Here is a 19714-nt window from a genome sequence, read left to right on the forward strand (position 1 = left end):
GTTCTTCTCTGGGGCCTTGCCTCTTCCTCTCCTTTGCTCCCGGGATACATCCCTACCCCCTCCATGACGCCGGCGCAAAATTTAAGGGGGTGCAGAAAAACCTCAGTAGTGAAGATAATCGTATTTTAATGCAATATTTTAAAAAACAAAATTAATGCAAAAACATCTATGAGCAAGATGTCACAAACACCCTGCTCCCAACCTGTGGTCCTCCTGGCTACCAATGTTCACCATTTTCTTTACCAAAATGTGTATGTGGGGTGGGGGGGCAAGAAAGGAGATGGAATTTTTTCGAATTCATAATACCTTTTTGTTTTGTTCCTTTTTCGATTAAAATTGTGTTCTCTTTGTAGTTTACATTAACTTTAACTTTTGTTATGGAAAATTTCAAACATATGCAAAAATAAAATAGTATAATGAAAGCCACTGTACTCATCACCTAGCTCCAACATTTTTTTTTTAAAGATTTTATTTATTTATTTGAGACAGAGAGAATGAGAGAGAGAGAGCACAAGAGAGGGGGGAGGGCCAGAGGCAGAAGCAGGCTCCCCGCCGAGCAGGGAGCCCGATGCGGGACTCGATCCCGGGACTCCAGGATCATGACCTGAGCCGAAGGCAGTCGCTTAACCAACGGAGCCACCCAGGCGCCCCTAGCTCCAACATTTAACTCATTGCGTGTTATTTCATGTATATTCTTACCCACTTCCTACTCTTAGAAATTATTTTTGAAGCAAATCCCAGTCGTAATATAATTTTGTGCGTATTTCAAGGTACATGTCTATAAGGACTCTCATATTTATATATTTATATAATTTATATATATAATATATGTATATTTATATCACAATAACATTTTCACACCTAACAATTAATAATTCCTTAATACTGTTTTATGTCCAACCCGTGTTCAAATTCTCAATTCTGTCATAGTTGTTTTTTTTTTTTTTAATAGTTTGTTTGGATCAGGTTCTAAATAAAACCTAACATGTATTGCTGCTTTCAGGATACTCGTTTTGTCTTTGGCTTTGACAATTCGACTATGATGTGTCTTGGTGAGTGTATTCTGCAAGTTCATATCTGATGTTGAACTTTTCTATTGAATTTTTAATTTCAGCTACTGTACTTTTTAGCTCCAGAATTTTGTTAGTTCCTTTTAATAATTTCTTCCTGTTTATTCATTTTCCATATTTGGTGAGACATTATTCTCCTGGTTTATTTTACTTCTTTGTCCATGGTTTCCTTTAACTCTTTGAGCATATTAAAGACAGTTGACTTAAAATCTTTCCCTAGTAAGTTCAGCTTCCTCAGGGACAGTTTCTACTAATTTCGTTTTTGCTGTGAATAGGCCATACTTTCTTTGCATGTTTTATAATTTTTTGCTGTTGAAACTGGACCTTTTGAATATTATAATGTGGCACCTCTAGGAATCCTATTCTTCCCTCTCCTCAGGATTTTTTGCTGGTTGTTGTGGGCTGCTGTTTGTTTGTTTAGTGACCTTTTGTGAAGTCTGTATTCTTTTATCATGTGTACCACTAAAGTCTGTTGCCTAAGCCTAGTGATCAGCTGGTGTTTTGACCGTTAAATACCTGGAGCCAGTAAAAGAAAAAAAAGAAGAAACACTCTCAGTTTTTGCAAATTGGTCTGTGCTGGGGAACTCATTCACTGCTTATCCAGACCGTTTTCAACTCTGCATTAGTTTTCACTTCCTACTTGCACAGAGTCTGAACGCCAGCCAGAGGTGAAAGGCCTCCTCAGGCCTTGGAAGCACTTGCATCCCATCCTGGGCATATGTGTGGTCTTCTCAATCTCCCTGTATATTGGGGAGCTTTTAAAATCTCTTATTCTCCCATGTATCTCCTTTTCCAGCCTCTTCCTCCCAGCTTTCTCATTCTATTTATTGTTTGTCCTCAGTACTGTCCTTTGCCCCAACCTGCTAGGTCTAATACCCAGGCCTTTAAATGCTTTTGGCAAAAGCCACTCCACTCCTGGGAAGGCTCTGAGGCAAAATATAGAGAAACCTTGTGCTCTCCGTGAGAAGGACCTGACAGATGGTAGAGACCCATAGACACAGTTCTTTGAGAATAAGGTCCATAATGTTTCTTCTGGTACTAGCAACCTTCATTAACCGATCTAGAGTGTTGGTGATGGTGGGCTGGCAATTTAAAATGCCATGGCACTCTCTTACTGCAATTCAGGAGCTTTTCTCTTCAACTAGTTTCCCTCTCGTTGTTGTAAGTTTTTATTAGATTCCAGAGTCCTGCAAAAGTTGATTCTGACCATTTTTGGCATGGAAACTTTGAGTTCCCTACTCTGCCATTTTTCGTGATGTCATCTCTCTCTTTATATTTTTCAATTCTTTACAATGTAATGGCAGTATACAATTACTTTAAAAAATTATCCCCTTTAAGGGGCACCTGGGTGGCTCAGTTGGTTAAATGTCCAACTCTTGGTTTCAGCTCAGGTCATTATCTCACTGGTTGTGGGATCAAGCCCCATGTCTGGCTCTGTGCTCAGTGGGAAGTCTGCTTGAAGATTCTGTCCCTTTGCCCTTCCCCCCACTCATGCACTTACTGAAGACTCTTATGTTGGGAGCTCCTTGGTTCTCATTTTTGGCCGCCTTCCCCTTTCATGCCATGATCTCTGCTTAAGCAGCCATCTCATCTATACCTATATCTTCAATCTCCATCCACCCATATGATTCTTGCATTTCCCTCTCTAGTTCAGTCTCTGATCTAAATATCTTGCTACAGGGCACCTGGGTGGCTCAGTCGTTAAATATCTTGCTACATTCTTAACATCCCCATGGGGTACACAAAGATATAGAGAAATCAAGATGGTCCATTATGTTCCCTCCAAAAAAGATCCATTATGTGTTGCCCATTCCAGCTAACATTACTACCTATCACATAGGTGATCAGGCGAGTCATCTGAGAATCCCACTGACACTTCCCTTTTATACTCCCGCTGCCCAATTTTCATATCTTTCATGAGTTCATCTCTTTGTTCATTCATGAATATGTTCACTCATCTGGTAGAGAGAGGAATATTGCTGTGTCAGGGGAAAAGGGGAATAATGACACAATCACAGTCCTAGAGTGGGTGATCATTGCAGTGAAAAGGGGCCACCTCAGTAAGATTTGTCACATGAGAGAAAGTAAGGACCATAGTTTCTGATGTGGGTAATTTGGTAGGTTTGGTGGTGGGAACATATAGGCAATCTCTTCTGTGATAGCATCTACTTTTCCAAAGAAACAAGAAGCCTAAAGAGCAGTTGAGAATGTTGAGGTGTGAGACAGTGTTGAGGGTTTGTGCAGGTGTTGTGTCATAGGGGTCTCAGATATTGAGAAAGTATATTGACTATGAAAATATGTGAAGATTACTAGCCAAGTCTGAGTACTGCTCCCTATCCTGCATTCGCTTTGCTTCAACCTTAACTCTCACAGCTCTCCTACGTTTTCCACCAGGCTCCAGCCACACTGGCTTTTTTTCCTCCTTTTTGGGAACAAGTCATGCTCACTTCCACTTCAGAGTGTGCTGTTCCCTAGTCTAACGTCAAAAGATTTTTACACACACACATCTCTTTCTTGTCATCCAGTTCTCAGATGAAAAGTCACGTGCATAGCATGGCCTTCTCGTGATAAAGCATGGCACAACTCCAGGGATCATCATGCATATTGTAATCTAAGTACATGATGGTCTTTGAAATTGTTAAACTGGATGGCCTTGGACATCCTTCACTGCCCTCTCCATAAATGTAATTTTCCATCCCATTTCCCTTTTTTACTTTCTTCGTGGCACTCTTCACCCACTGAAATTACATTGGTTATTGTTAACTTTATGTGTATCCAAAAGAGAATGTAAGCCCCCTAATGGGAAAGGCCTTTCCTCTCTTGTTGCCTAGCAGCCAACCTGGTAGGCAAAGAGTAAATACTCAATAAACAAGTGCTGCATGTATGGATCGTTATCTACCAAATACACCAAATCAGAAATAGGTACTTAAAGTCGAATGGCAAAACCATTGATGTTGGAATCAGGGATCACAATATGCAAAAATATTTAAAGAAACCTTGGATGTGATCTATTCAGCAGTTTTTAAACTATAGTGAACATCAGAATCTACCAGGGAAATTGTTCAAAGTACAGGTTCCTGATTCTCAAACCCCAGGGAAAGGATTCAGTAGGTCTGGGGTAAGGTCTCAGAAGTTGCAATTTTAACAAGATCCAGGTGACTCTAATAAAGGTGGCCTGCAGCTCATGCTTAGACCAACACATATCTTTAAAAATGGTGTTTTCCTAGGGAAAATTGCTTCTATACCATTAATCTGTTATCTATCATGCAGAGTTCTGATCTCTTCAATTTGACTGCTGGAGTATTTAGTGGGAAACCAATCATCTAGGACCTCAGATTGCTTTTCCAGATGGGATCTCATTTAACTTTTGATAAACAATCAGGGTCCATTGGATCCAATTTTTGTTTTTGAACTTTTCAAACTATTTGTAAGGATTGCTATTTAATGATTTCTACTCTTTCTTAGAAGTCTTCCAAAGAACAAGGAGAAAATTTATCTCTTATTTTTAAATAGAATAAGCCCATATTATCTTGCACATACCACATGGGAGAATTGGGCCCTTTTATAAAATTGACATGTGAGATCTCATTGATTTTATTTTTTCCATATCTTAAAACACTTTGCTATTCATCATCCTAAAAATTATTTCATTATTAATTAATTATTCCTAGTTCTACTAAAAAGATTTAAAAAATAAGAGAAAAAAGCAAGAATGATGGGATAGTTTACATCAGGAATGAAGCTATACTAAAATAAATAATACCACATCACCATTTAGTTTTTTACTGCACTGTCCAAAGTATTACACCATCTTTCAAAAAGATATAGAAGAAATGAAGACTCCATCTTTGCATTTACTTAATCCAGCTTTCGCTGAACACTAATGAGAATTTTTTTTTCATTTTTCTTCCCACACTGGCAAAGAAAAGTAAATTGACAGAGGAATTCATTTTACAATTATTAGATCAGAAGACAGAAGTACAGTGACAACAATACTCTAGATGCCGTTATTGATAGTGAAATTGATATCTCAAACTATGAGTATTCATATGATGATATCTTAAATGAATTTTTTCAAACCCCCAAATCAAGTAGTGAATAGCATACTTCTAAGGACCAAAATGATAAATGATGTTCTCAGTTTGTCACTTGTCATACAATATGTTACAACAAGAAGTCAGAACATCCCAATTTGCTCAAAGGACATTGGACAATTTTCTGTCATCTTTTATGATATTGTATATTTAATATATGTCAAGTATTTAAGCAATAAGTTTTCTAAGTGAACAAATGCTGAATTCAGGTAAGAAGAAGGAAATAGATCATGTAGAAATGAAAAAAAAAGTCATTGGACTGGTCATTCTTTTTTTTTTATTTTTTTATTTTTTTTAAAGATTTTATTTATTTATTCATGAGAGACAGAGAGAGAGAGAGAGGCAGAGGGAGAAGCAGGCTCCCAAGGAGCAGGGAGCCCAATGCGGGACTCGATCCCAGGACCCTGGGATCATGACCTGAGCCGAAGGCAGACGCTTAACCATCTGAGCCACCCAGGCGCCCTGGACTGGTCATTCTAATCGGTGTTTATCAATCTAAAAATGAAAATATCTTGCAATTATGGAGCAAAGAAGATGGCTATCCTCCCTTCAACAAAATTATGAGCTATCAATGTTTTGTAAAGTTTTCTGTTTTGATGATATAAGTACAAGAAGAACTAGAAATAAGATAAGGCAGAACTTATTGGGGATACAAGTGAGCAAGAAGAGAGAAATCAATACCTACAGATGGATATATTACAGGTTCAGGCATGAGAATTGATAAGGAGTGAGCAGTATTCAAAGGATGATGCCCTTTTTGAATATACATACTTTCAAAGCTGGGAAAATGAGGAATACAATTTTGATTTGATATATTTAAATTCTTGTTAAATTTTCTGATTTAGTTGTCCTTCATTATCTATTTTTACTTCTGTGAATTATTCATAAAGTCACTTAATAAAAACAGCAAATGGGTATTTTGTACACAGAAGGTGATGATGATTTGGTTCTGGTATTCTAAGGGTTAACATCCTAAATACTCCTGAGTGGTTGGGAGAACTTAGTATTTTTATCTTGTTTAATGGATGAGGCTGGTATAAGGGAAGTTGTGGAGTTATTCTTAGAAAATATATTGTAAGCCCTAAGGAGTAATTGTGGAAGCAGCTGAAACGTCAGCAGCGTTCCTGTTCTCAGGCTGTTGAATGCAATGGTCCGATAAGAGTAGGATCCCACGATCCCCAGGGGCAGGGCATAAGTTAGGAGCTATGAAAGAATGTAACCCTCAGTCCCCCCTTTCTACACCTAGCAACTGCTAGCCCAAATATCCCGCTCTTCCCTTATCCCATGACTGACTCCCTGTGTGCCTACGTGCAGGGGAGAATGCAAGCCTGCTTCAAGATATTTGCCATCCCTTTGTACTCCTTTCCCACGCTTTGGGGCATCTGTCCTTGCTTTTCTGATAAAGAAAAAATAAATAAAAACTATGTGCAGGATTCAGCTGCTGCTGCTCTCCCTTGCAGAGGGAGCCCTGCAGGGCAACTCAGATTGGTTTCTGAGAACTTCATTTCCATGCGCGGTGACAGAAGTGACCTATCCAAAGTGCCTTCATGATAGGACCTCCTGACTCTCATTTCAATGTTCTGTTTAGCCAAGTCAATATCACACCTTGTGCTTCCTTATTACCTTCTGTGTCTCGAGACTGAAGTTTGCAAACTTTTTTCATGTTACTCTAGAAGTCAAAATAAGATAACTGAAAAGCTTATGAAATTGAAGAGTAGGTGAAGATTTTCTTCCCCTGAGACTAAACAGGAGGATGATTCAACTAAATGGAAATGATGTAATGACGCTCTTTCTTCAGGGGTCTCTCAGGCAGCCAATCCTATCATAATAAATTGGCACAGAAACTCATGTGGGCATGTAATGACTTTGTGTGTTTATCCCTTTATGCTGTTACATTTTCAAGTATTCCTTCTGGTGGTCAAACTTTTCATTTCATGTCCAGGATACCTCTTTTTTTTTTTTTTTAAGATTTTTATTTATTTATTTGACAGAGAGATAGAGAGCACAAGTAGGCAGAGGAGCAGACAGAGGGAAGGGAGAAGCAGGCTTTCCACTGAGCAGGGAGCCAGACATGAGACTCGATCCCAGGACCCTGGGATCATGACCTGAGCATGACACTTAACCAACTGAGCCACCCAGGTGCCCCCAGGATACCTCTTTTAAAGAATGGAATAGGCACCGTGGGATGGGAATGGGCAACTCGTGAAGTTTTTCACCAGGTTCCTAACACTGGTGCTTTAAAAATGTGGAAGGCTGAGAGTCAGAGCAGTTAAATATCATTCCCAGGGTTCACAGTTAGTAGAAGGCTGAGGAGATCTCACCAAGAGTTGTCTAACACCAGGGACCATAATCACACCACTCTCCCACTGGGACCTCCTTTTTAGATGGTGGTCTTGCAAGGATGAGGGATGAATGAGTTTATACTTTCTGGGTGGGGGGGGGTTCATGTTGGGTGATACAGTTTAATAGGGGATTTGTACTAATATTTATCTTCCTCCAACTGAAGATTTCTGATAGATACTCAGGACTGGAGCTCCCTTGAGACGAAGATATAGATTGGAGTTTGCATCCGTCAATCCCATTAGGTGCATAAAAGATGCATGGTGGCCACACAGTACTTTACTTTTTCTGGGCCTCATCACCTGATGTGCAAAGTGAAGTTGCTGGGGGGGAGGTAACTGTGAAAGTCCCTTTCTGCTCTGTTCTCATGAAGGCTAAAGATGGCCACTTAGATTTGGGATCCTGCAAAGTGAGTCAGAATTCCTCATCAGTCACCCCCATCACTCCATGCAGGCTGCATTCCAGCCATATCAGACTGTCTCCTGACTGTGTACCTCAAGCACACTGGGTACATTTTCATTTCCATGCCTTTGTACAGTCAGGAATGTCCACATATACATTCCATTTCCTTTCACAAGCCTACTCCTTCTGTAAGAATTAGCTGAGATTCCACTTCCTCTGATGATTTTGACTGGCATTGCCTGACACAGAATATTTGCTCAAGAAGGGCATGCCAAAGTAAATAAATAAATAAATAAATAAATAAATAAAGCCATTTACCAATGAAGGTTTAATATCTTGAATGCATAAAGAGCAGTAAATCTCAGGAAAGATGGTTAATTATAACAGTAATTAGGGAAATGGAGTTGAAAACAACAAAGAGTAGTATTTCACAGCCATCAACTAGCAAGACTTATCTTAGAATTCTCTAAATACCAAACAAAGTTCTGGGTTTTTTTTTGTTGTTGTTATGAGTATGATGTATAAATGAGAATTTTCATCTACCACTGGTGGTAATTTAAAAAGGTAGAAATAGAAAAGTTTAGGGGCACAATTTTATAATTTCAAGTAGAACTTCTTCATATCCTAAGACTCAGACATTTCATGATTAGACACATAACACTTGGAAATGTGTGTGTGTGTGTGTGTGTGTGTGTGTGTGTGTGTGTGTATACAGAGAGAGATCTAAAATTTCCATCAAGAAGAAATAAGATAGGGACGCCTGGTGGCTCAGTCGGTTGGGCTTCTGCCTTTGGCTCAGATCATGATCTCTGGGTCCTGGAATGGAGCCCCAAGTCAGGGTCCCTGCTCAGTAGAGAATCTGCTTCTCCCTTCCCTCTGTCTTGCTCCCATCCCCTGCTTGGGCTCTCTCTGTGTCTCTATCTCAAATAAATAAATAAAACCTTTAAAAAGAGAACAAATAAAAGTAGAGTATACATTCATACAAGTGATACTATACTCTGGACAGCAATATGCAAAAGAATTAAAGTGGACTTCCCCACTCCACATATGTAAATGAAAAACAAGACAAATCTTCTTCAGTAATTGGCTCCTTTATCATCATGTAATACCTCTTTTTATCCCTGATAATTTTCCTTGCTCTGAAGTCCTCTTTGTTTGAAGTTAATATGGCTATTTTAGCTTTCTTTTGATTATTGTTGGCATGATATATCTTTCTCTAACCCATCACTTTTTTGGGGGGGAGAGGGGCAGAAGGAGAGGGAGACAAAGAATCTCTTCATTTCTGTTACAGTTTTTCTTTCTTATTTCTATCATTTTCTTTTTGAAGAGTTTTTATTTAAATTTCAGTTAGTTAGCATACAGTGTAATATTAGTTTCAGGTGTACGATATAGTGATTCAACAATTCCATACAATACTCAGTGTTCATCACAACAAGTACTCTCCTTAATTCCCATTACCTATTTAACCCACCCCCCATCCACCTCCCCTCTGGTAACCATCTGTTTGTTCTCTATAATTAAGAGTCTATTTCTCGGTTTGCACCCCCTTTCCCCTTTGCTCATTTGTTTTGCTTCTTAAATTCCACATATGAGTGAAATCATATGGTATTTGTCTTTCTCTGACTGACTTAATTTCGCTTAGCAGAATACTCTCTAGCTCCATCCATGTCATTGCAAATGGCAAGATTTCATTCTTTTTGATGGCTGAGTAATATACCATTGTATATGTATACCACATCTTCTTTATCCATTCATCAGTCGATGCATACTTGGGCTCTTTCCATAGCTTGACTATTGTAGATAATACTGCTATAAACATCGGGGTGCATGTATCCCTTTGAATTAGTATTTTTGTATTCTTTGGGTAAATACCTAGTAGTGCAATTGCTGGATCACAGGGTAGTTCTATTTCTAACTTTTTGAGGGACCTCCATACTGTCTTCCAGAGGGGCTGCACCAGTTTGCATTCCCACCAACAGTGTAAGAGGGTTCCCCTTTCTCCACATTCTCACCAACACTTGTTATTTCCTGTGTTGTTGATTCTGGTCATTCTGACAGGTGTGAGGTGATATCTCATTGGAGTTTTGATTTGTATTTCCCTGATGATGAGTGATGTTGAGTACCTTTTCATGTATCTGTTGGTCATCTGGATATCTTCTTTGGAAAATGTCTATTCATGTCTCCTGTCCATTTTTTCATCAGATTATTTGTTTTTTGGGTATTGAGTTGTGTAAGTTCTTTATATCTTTTGGATACCAACTCTGTATCAGATATATCATTTACAAATATCTTCTCTCATTCTGTAGGTTGCCTTTTAGTTTTGTTGATTATTTCCTTTGCCGTGCAGAAACTTTTTATTTTGATGAAGTTCCAATAGTTTATTTTTGCTTTTGTTTCACTTGCCTCAGGAGACATATCCAGAAAGAAGTTGTTATGGCCAGTGTCAAAGAGGTTACTGCCTGTCTTCTCCTCTAGGATTTTTATGGTTTCAGGTCTTACATTTAGGTTTTTAATCCATTTTGAATTTGTTTTTGTGTATGGTGTAAGAAAACGGTCCACTTTCATTCTTTTGCATATTGTTGTCCAGTTTTCCCGGTACCATTTGTTGAAGAGACTGTCTTTTTCCCATTGGATATTCTTTTTTAAAAAGATTTTATTTATTTATTTGAGAGAGAGAGAGAGAGAAAAAGAGAGGGCACGAGTGGGGGAAGGGGCAAAAGGAGAGGGAGAAGGAGGCTCCCTGCTGAGCAGGAGCCTGATACTTGGCTCCATCCCAGGACCCCAGGATCATGATCTGAGTAGAAGGCAGATGCTTAACTGACTGAGCCACCCAGATGCCCCTCCCATTGGATATTCTTTCCTGCTTTGTCAAAGATTAATTGACCTTATAGCTGTGGGTTCATTTCTGGATTTTCTACTCTGTTCCTTTCTATCATTTCTTTTTGATTCCTTCTTAGAGTTTTTAATCTCTCTGTTTACATTACCCATCTGTCTTCCATGTTGTCCACTTTTTCCATTAGAGTCCTTAGCATATTAATCATACTTATTTTAAATTCCCAATATGATAATTCCAACATCCCTGCTATATCTGAGTCTGATTTTGAAGGCTGCTCAGTCTTTCCAAACTGTGTTTCTGTATTTTATTATGACTTGTACTTTGTTGAAAGCTAGACATGATGTTCTGGATAAATGGAGCTGTGGTAAATAAGCCTTTAGTGAGAGGTTTTATGTTTATCTGGATAGGCTTAGGCTGTGGTTATTGTTTGTTGTTCCTGTAGTTTTCAGAGGCTAAAATTGCCACAAACATCTTTGTTTTTGTCTCCCCTATTGTGTTTGGGTTTCCCTAGAGACTTCTCTTAAATAAAATCTAAGACGTGCAATTCTTTCAGTTGTATTCCCCTATAATCATACAAGAGCCTTATTGATGTAGTAGTAAGAGGTGGGGTGAAGCTAAGCATTTTTTAGTTCTCTGATTTGGTCAGAGTTTAGTGAAGCTGTGATCCTGGGCTGTGACCTTCACAAGTGCTTCTCAGTTTTTCCCTGTTAAGTGAGATGGGAAGGCCAGAGGTGGCTAGAGTTTAGTATTTTCCTTCCTTCACATGAAAGACTAGAGGGTATTTCCTTGCCTGCATATCAAATACTAAGGGCGGCTGGAGCTCGGTATTTCCTTTCCCTCAGGTCAGTTAAGTTCCAGTAAAACCATAACAGGCTCTGGTAAAATAGTTTCCCTTGAGGGCAGGATTTGTTAAGAAGAATACAGTGCTCTGAATACATTTCAAAATGGCTGCTTTTTCTCTTTCCCTGCCAGAAGTGTGAGGAGACTTTTCTCTAATCTTCACTGTGAGAACTTGGTAGAGCACCTGTAGGTAAAACTCATGAAAGTTTTGGGGGCCCTTCCTAAGTTTGGGCACTCCTTGAGTTGTTCATTCTCAGACTTGCCCACACTGAGCTTTCATCAATTTGTCAATTAAAGTTTATGCTTTCCTTTGTCCATACTGGTTCTAGCAGTGGTTTTGCTCCTGGGTTCTGCTCTGGTGAGCTCTAATCCTCTATATCTGTCTGTATGTTTCTCCAAACTTTGTGGACAGTAGTTTGTCTTGTGACCTCAATTGTCTGATTGATCTAAGAAGAGTTGTTGATTTTCAGTTTGTTCAGCTCTTTTCTTGTTGTGAGAACTGAACTGACAACTTTCAAACTCTTTATGTACCAGACTGGAACTCAAAGAATATACATTTTGGCTTATGCTAATAAGCCAAAAGGAGAGATCTTGACGGTTTTTAGAGTTTTAGAACAGATGCAAATGCAACCTTTGCAGGTAGGATGCCTTATTATAGTACCTGAATGCTGGGCCAATGTATGCAGGTGAGGAGGTCTCCAATAAGAACCAATTGTACAAACATAGTTCAGTTGTGATGTCAGTCAAATGCTACTAATCAGATCTCTGCTTCATCCACTAAGAAGACAATTAAAATATTGTGGGGACATGATACAGGGTATCCTCACCTCCCAGAACCCCATATATTATATAAGGTGGACTGGTCCAAGCATGCTGTGTGGTTGTTACACACTTCACTCAAAGCAAACTTGGGATCTCTTTTCCAAAATGGCTCCTGCAATGAGTTATTCAGTTTTCCTGGGTCTCTCTCATGTATACAGGAGTTATGCATGCTATTAAACTTCTGTTTGTTTTTCTCCTGTTAATCTGTCTTAAAAGAAAAGAAACAAAATGGGTCCTGAAACAAAGTGAGTCATAGTCAGAGAAGGTAATTGAGTGGATATTTTTGCAAGTTCTGTGTCTTTGACCCAAGTGAGCTCTACTAAAGTTCAGAGAGGAGAGGTATACTTTTCAAGGCTCCACAGCTTGGGAACAGGCATTACAGGGACTGTGGTACTGATTTTTCTTACCCTCTGCTACCACATTGCCTTCCCTGCAGACAGTCGCCTTCCAGGGCTCAGAGTACAGTGTGTGTCAACTTATTTGATGTGGAAACAGTGGTAGAATCTTGGTTTAAGAGGACAGGTACACCAAGTAGGCAGTTGAATGGATAATTTGGGGGCTGAACACAGAGGTGTGAAAATGGAGTATTGTGCAGGTTGCCAGTGCCTGGCACGTAAAGGTTGCTCATAAATAAGTAGTGGAAGGATAAATGAATGAAATGTTGATTCTGGAATGATCTATCTCTGACATTGATCATACATCTTTCCAACCTTTTCCTAAGTGTATGAGATGGAGGCTCGTTTCATACTGCCTGTTTTAGAAACTGCTTTGTAAAAGTTATTTTTTTAAATGTTTTTTTTGCTTTGACAATGTAAACTATGGACTTTGGGTGATAGTGGGTGTATCAGTGTAGGTTCATTGATTGTAACAAATGTAGCCCTCTGAGGCAGAATGTTGATAGTGGGGGGGGATTGTGGGAGTATGGGAACAAGGGGGATATGGGAACTCTCTGTACTTTCTGCTCAATTTTACCTTGAACCTGAAACTGTTCTACAAAATAAAGTCTACTTAAACAAACAAAAGTGTTTATTGCTTTGATTTTCTCTCCTTGCTAAAAAGATATGCTGGAGAAAACTTAGAAAGTAGAGGTCTTTCACCATCTAGCAACAAGCACTGGAACCTCACAGTTGACAACAGATTAGGAAGGGATGAGGGAGGACCATGGGTTTCTCAAATCCACCAGATAGACCCTTCTAGATGTGAAGTGTGGCATAAGACACTGAGCCTCGTGACAGCTGTCTGATCAGCAACATCTGGGATGATGCTACACGTGGTTTCTAATCTGCTTTTTTCCACCCCAATTCACAATTAGTTGTAGAGATATTTTCAGATAAGTCTCTCTACAGCAATTCTGCAAATACATTTAAGAGCAGATTCCCAACTCCCATTTTAAAATATTATTTTTCTTATAATTACATAAGTGGTAAATCCTGGTTGTAAGGCAAATTCAAACAACATGGAAAAATGTAACTTCTATTCTTTCCCACAGCCCTGGTGATATCCATTTCTGTAGTTGGGTGTATGTTTGACCAAGTATATTTAGGTGAATATTATATCAATGTCAATATACCATGAATTATTAACATAATATCGCTTTATTAACATATAAACATCAATATTGATATAATTTATATTAATATATTAATACTAGTACTAATATTTAAATTATGCATTTGACGAGACTTATTTTTATTTATTTATTTTTAAAGATTTATTTATTTATTTGAGAGAGAGAAAGAGACAGAAAGAGAGAGAGCGAGCGCATGCATGTGTGCGTGCACACACAAGTAGGGGGAGAGACAGATGGAGAGGAAGAGAATCTCAAGCAGACTCCCTGCTGAGTGAGGAGCCAGACACGGGGCTTGATTTTGTGACCCATGAGATCATGACCTGAGCTGAAATCAAGAGTCAGAGGCTCAACCGACTGAGCACCCAGGCTCCCCTATTTGAAGAGATTTAAAGCAAGATCTTTTGTAGGAGAGCATCCTTCACGCCCAGCTCTTTGAAAATACTGAATGGAGTGTTTGCTCATTGTTCTGGCAATGCGGAAGAGTCAGAAAAACTAAAGGCTGAACGTTCCTCAACTTCATCTGAACTACTAGGCCTTGAATTCTCTATTTTCATTACTAGGCCATCCCTTTGGCATCATTAATATTAACTGGCTTATGTCTCTCCTAATAAGTAGACAAACATACCAAATATCCCCTACAAATCAGCTCTCCTAAGCTCCACCCTCTCATCTTTCTTCTAATTTTCACAAACAACAAATAAAGGGGGGAATATATTGACTCTACTTTCCAATCTCCCTATCATTCCTCAACCCACCCTTGTTTACTGAGTCTCCATTCTGCTGAATCTGCTCTCAAGGAGGTTACCAATGGCAACATTGTTATAAAACCAAAAGGGGTTCCTTTCAGCCTTTATCTATAGTGTAAGCCCATATTTATTTTTATTGTTTCTGATGAAAACAATAAATGCTCTTTGTTTCTGTTGTTGCTGAAAAAAATTGCACACTTGCAGAAAAGTCATTGGTATAAAACAAGGAATCCCACCCCACAGCCTGGACCATATGAGAATAAGTTGCCAACGTTATGCCCCATAGCTCTTAAATACTTCAGTGTGTATGTCTTACAGATAAGAATATTCTCCTAAAGAACCATCAAAATCAAGAAATTGTCATTAATAATATTTACCACAAGCTAATCTTCAGACCCTGTCTAGGTTTTGCCAATTGTCCTAATAATGTCCTTCGTAGCAAAAGGATCCAGGACAGAATCTTGTACTGTATACAGTTGTCATGTCTCTTTGGTTCTCTAGAGTCTAAAAAAATTCCTCAGTTTTACCTTGACTTTAATGGCCTTGGCATTTTTGAAGACTATTGGCCAGTTATTTTGTAACCTGCATCTTGATTTGGGTATGTCTGATGTTTGCTAATGATTTTATGTAGTGATATTATAGAAATGATGCTGTGTTTTGCTCATTGCATCCCAGCAGACAGTATGTAATTTGGATTTTTCAATGTTAGATATTGTACTTTGATCACTTGATTAGTGTTGTCTCCCAACTTTTCTCACTGTAAAAATACTCCCTCTGCAATCAATAAGAATCTGATGCTACACAAATATCTTGTTCCTCATCAAGCTTTAAATTTATTTAAATTATTTATTTAAATTTATTTATTAAATTTATTTATTTAAATTTATTTATTAAATATATTTATATCATGGACTCATATTTTCCTGTGTAATTGAATTGGCTATAATATATCCTACCATTATGTGTTTTGATGCTCAAAAGTGTTCCTCTTCAGGCTGTTTTTTTGTGTCCTTTGGATATACTCTCAATCTTCTTTGAGCACTTCCTTACTATCTGGCACAAGATATCCCAGAGTCATTTTGTATTTTCCCCGTCTCAGACCTGGAATTAAACATTTCTTTTTTCTTTTTCTTTTTTTAAAGATTTTATTTATTTATTTGACAGAGAGACACAGCAAAAGAGAGAGCACAAGCAGGGGGAGTGGGAGAGGGAGAAGCAGGCCTCCCGCTTAGCAGGGAGCCCAATGCAGGGCTCCATGCCAGGACCCTGGGATCATGACCTGAGCCGAAGGCAGATGCCTAACAACTGAGCCACCCTGGAATTAAACATTTCTTCAAGAAGCCCTGGTTCATTTTAGTGAGCAAAAGTATTTAGAGCAAGATAAGCACTAGGTGGGCCCAACTACTATTGAAATGTTGCTGCTTCCAGGTTCTCTGAGTGGAGAGAGTTAGGGGACACACATACACTCATACACACATTTTTCACATGTACTTTTTTTCCAAGTCTCTTTAAACACCTTGGAAATTATTGGTTCTCACTCATAATTCCAACTTCAACACTACTGGGTTCACTCCAATTTTCCCCATTTTCATAATTATAACTCCCTTCCCCAACAATGGGGACCCTGGATCCCATTTTCCTTAATACCTTTACTTGCTTGACCAATCCTTCTTTATGCAATCACAAGCAACTGGAAGTAGATAATTTCTCATTGTAGACACCATCCCTTCACCTATACTGAAGGCCTCCTCACCTGAATCACACACTTATACCCTGAATAGACCACTGCTGTTACCTCCCACACCATGAAGTCACCCTCTTCAAATTTCCTGGGCTCTGACAATCTAGGCCAGCCTGCTGCCTTGCATGGAGGCCCTCCTCTTTTCTCCTTTTGGGCTCTGAAGCAATGGTGACTGACCATTGCAGTTTTCCTGAAAATTATCTGTGTTAGTGCTGAAATCCTTACATTCTGGGAAATCCCTCCTCAGAATGTGAAAAGTTATGTTTTTGGCAATGTGTGCAGAAGACAGAGGTACAGAATCTCTAAGGTGGCAAAAAAATTAGGGAATGAAAGGAACATTGTTTTTAGTGTCAAATGGATGAGGCATAGATCATCCATTTTCCATAGACCCTGTAGCTAGTTTTTCTCCACTGCTGATGTTGGAAATTGTATTTTGTGGTTCACGATAGTGGATCATCCACTGTTGCAGCACACCAAGTGCTTCTTAAATGTGCATTTTAATAGTGAGCAATAACATTGGTCTTTCACTTGGTTGGTAGATTAACTATTGTTCTTTTAATCAAAATAGTACTATTTAATTGTTAACATTGTTAATATGATGACTTTGTTTTCTAAGAATTCAGATAATGAAAATGGGAACAATCAAAATACCAATGGCAGCATGACCCAGACATTACCAAAAAAGAAGACTAAATGACTGCTATTTTAATGACAGATGGAAGAACGTATAAAACTGGTCTAAGAAGTTAAACACAAAAAAAAGAACATCCTGCAAAATATGCAGAAAAGAATTTGGAATATAGGATGATGGAGAAGGTGATATGAAAGTACATACAGAGACTGAATCTCATAATTACAGAATGAGACAGTCAAGGTTTTCTAAATCAGTCTTTTTTTACATTCCATTAAAAGACACCATACTCAGTCAGAAACAATGACAGCCAAATTAGCGTGGATATACTGAACAAATGGACTTGCATTACCTTACAGTTCTCTCAATAGCTCTGTGAAAGCAAGTAAATTATATTTTATGATCTAGAGGATATAACTAAACTGTCCTGTGGATGAACAAAAGGGGAAATTTTGATAAATTTGATAACAAGTGTGAAGGGCTCTTACAGTGTAGAACCAATTCTGTTAGATCTTACAATCATGCTGTCTACAGTTATTAAGTGATGCCTCAAATCCTGACCAAAAACAAACAAAATCTTACTATAGTAAGATCTGATGGTAACCAGAGTGGAGGGGGGTGGGAAATGGGTAAAATACGTGATGGGGGATTAAGGAGGGTACCTGTGGTGATGAGCACTGGGTGATGTATGGAAATGTTGAATCTCTATATTGTACATCTAAAACTATTATAACACTGTAGGTTAACTGTACTGGAATTTAAAATTAAATTAAAAAATAGGCAGAAGACATGAACAGGCATTTCTCCAAAGAAGACATCCAGATGGCCAACAGACACATGAAAAGATGCTTATCATCACTTATCATCAGGGAAATGCAAATGAAAACTATGATGATACATCACCTCACAGCTGTCAGATGGCTAAAATCAACAACACAAGAAATAACAGGGGTTGAGAATGTGGAGAAAAAGGAACACTTGTGCACTGTTGGTGGGAATGCAAACTGGTGCAGACACTGTGGAAAACAGTATGGAGTTTTCTCAAAAAGCTAAAAATAGAACTACCTTGTGATCCAGCAATTGCTCTACTGGGTATTTACCCAAAGAATACAAGAACACTAATTCAAAGTGATACATGCACCCCTATGTTTATAACAACATTATTTACAATTTACAATTATTTACAATAGCCAAGATATGGAAGCAGTACAAGTGTCCATCGATAGATGAATGGATAAAGAAGAAGTGATTATAGATAATGGAGGCTTACCAGAGGGGAGGAGAGTGGGGGCATTGGTTAAATAGGTAATGGAGTTTAAAGAGTGTACTTGTCCTATTGAGCACAGGGTGATGTATGGAAGTGTTGAATTACTATATTGTACACCTGAAACTAATATAATACTATGTTAAAAAAATAAAATTAAATAAATATTTAAAAACAGCAAATTCCCTTAGTTCTTAGGTATTTTGGTTTGAAAAATGGAGATTCAACTAGCCTTTCTTATTTCTATGAAGATTTAAATGCAACCACAGAAAAGATAAAGCAAAGGATTTTTTATATCTTCTCTAAATTCAAACTAGATTTCATTCACCTATGTGCACTTTTGGAAGATAATACAAATGTAAATTTTGGTAAATTGCACTCAGTCCATAAACTTCTTACCAAATAAAAAGATCTTACCTGTTAAATATGGTGTACTAGTTGCACACAACAGTGGTACAAAGAGGTGTGATTTACTTACCTGTGACATTGAGACTTTCGTAATGAAAGTTCTGATCACTTTTCAGTTTCCTCAAAGCAAGCAGTAGCTCTCAATGAGATTTTTGACTGTATGAAAATAGGAGATAGCTTCCTTAGGCATATGCCTATGAGATGGCCATCACTGTTGCGGGCCATAGAAAATACATTTAAATGTTGGCCAGACATAAAATCCTATTTTCAAAGTGTAATAAAAGAAAAATGTCTTGGTGCGTCTGGATGGCTCAGTTGGTTAAGCATCTGCCTTCTGCTCAGGTCATTAACCCAGGGTCCTGGGATTGAGTCTCGCATTGGCCTCCTTGCTCGGCGGGGAGCCTGCTTCTCCCTCTCCCTCTGCCTGTCCCTCCCCGTGCTTGTGCTGTGTGTGTGTGTGAGAAATGAATAAATAAAAATCTTTAAATTAAAAAAAGAATGTCTTTCTGTAATTTGGAGATACATTGAAAATATGAATGGAGAAAAGGATTAGACTAAAATAGAAATTCGTATGCTGTTTCTCCTAAATCGTTCTGATGATCTTGGAAGAGGCCACAAGGAGCGGAGAAAAGGATAAACTGACTGCACCTGAGTTGTTCAATGTTATGTGTGACTTGTGACAATTCACACAGAAGAAAAAAAAAATTTTCTTTTGGAAATAAGACTTTCAGAACCACCCCCAACACTGTTACCAGAAAAGGTCAGTCAAGTTAAACAGAACTTTTTCAGTTTTGTTACTAAAACTATTTATTTGGAATCCAATTTAAGTTCCACAAGATAATCAGATAATCCCTGTGCTTTAAAACCATTTTCCTGGTAGGGATTACTTAGTGCTGGGCCTTGTAGATTTGATTTATTCTTCTCCTGGACTGGAGGTCTCTGCCATAACC

The sequence above is a fragment of the Leptonychotes weddellii genome, chromosome X (genome assembly GCF_054177405.1).
Source record: "Leptonychotes weddellii isolate Sample4059 chromosome X, ASM5417740v2, whole genome shotgun sequence".
NCBI classification, from domain to species: Eukaryota; Metazoa; Chordata; class Mammalia; order Carnivora; family Phocidae; genus Leptonychotes; species Leptonychotes weddellii.